Source organism: Theobroma umbraticum, unplaced genomic scaffold (assembly GCF_002168275.2).
Source record: "Theobroma umbraticum cultivar Fairchild unplaced genomic scaffold, ASM216827v3 scaffold_228.0, whole genome shotgun sequence".
Lineage (NCBI taxonomy): Eukaryota > Viridiplantae > Streptophyta > Magnoliopsida > Malvales > Malvaceae > Theobroma > Theobroma umbraticum.
The window spans coordinates 2,761,344-2,762,410 of NW_018397274.1; positions in this window are offsets into that span (position 1 = coordinate 2,761,344).

Sequence of the window (1,067 nt, forward strand, 5' to 3'; positions counted from 1 at the left end):
ATTTTTCACTAAAAAACTCTATAGGCCTTCCATCTTGACTAAGAGCTGCTCCAATTCCTACATGTGAGGCATCGCACTCAACAGCAAATAACTTCTCAAAATCTGGTAGTGCAAGAACTGGGGCTTCAGTTATCAACGCTTTCACTTTTTCAAAGGCTTTCTGTGCAGAATGTGACCATTCAAACCCATCTTTCTTCAAAGATTCAGTTATAGGACTCATAATAGAGCTAAAATTTCGAATGAATCTCCTATAAAAAGATGCCAAACCATGAAAACTCCTTAGTTCTTTGATAGATGTAGGTGCTGGCCATTCTGAAATCGCACGAATCTTCTTTGGATCTGGTTTCAAACCTTCTGACGACACAATGAAACCAAGAAACACCACTTTTGGTTGCATAAAATGGCACGTTTTCAAGTTTATATAAAGCTGCTCCTTTTGAAGTACTTCTAGAACTTGTCGTAAATGTTTCAAGTACTCTTCCTTAGTCCGGCTATAGATCAAAATATTATCAAAGTAAACCACCACAAATGAATTCAAGACGGGCTTGAGTACCTCTGTCATGACTCTAATGAATGTGCTTGGTGCATTAGAAAGGCCAAATGGCATCACCAACCACTCAAATAATCCATCCGGAGTTTGAAGGTTGTTTTCCATTCATCTCCATTCCTCATTCTAATTTGATGATATCCGCTTTTCAAATCGACCTTTGAAAACACTCTTGAACCTACTAACTGGTCAAGCATCCCATCCAATCGAGGAATGGGAAAACGATACTTGACTGTAATTTTTTTTATGGCACGGCTGTCCACACACATCCTCCATGAACCATCTTTCTTAAAAGCTAACAATGCTGGGCAAGCACAAGGACTTTTACTTTCACGAACCAGACCTTTCTCCAACAACTCCTCAACCTGTCTTTGTACCTCGGCTCGTTGCATAGGTGGCATTCTATATGCTGGTATATTTGGGAATGATGCTCCTGGTACCAAATCAATTGCATGTTGGATGCTCCGTAAAGGTGGTAGACTTTTTGGCAAATCCTCATTGACCAACTCTCTAAACTCCT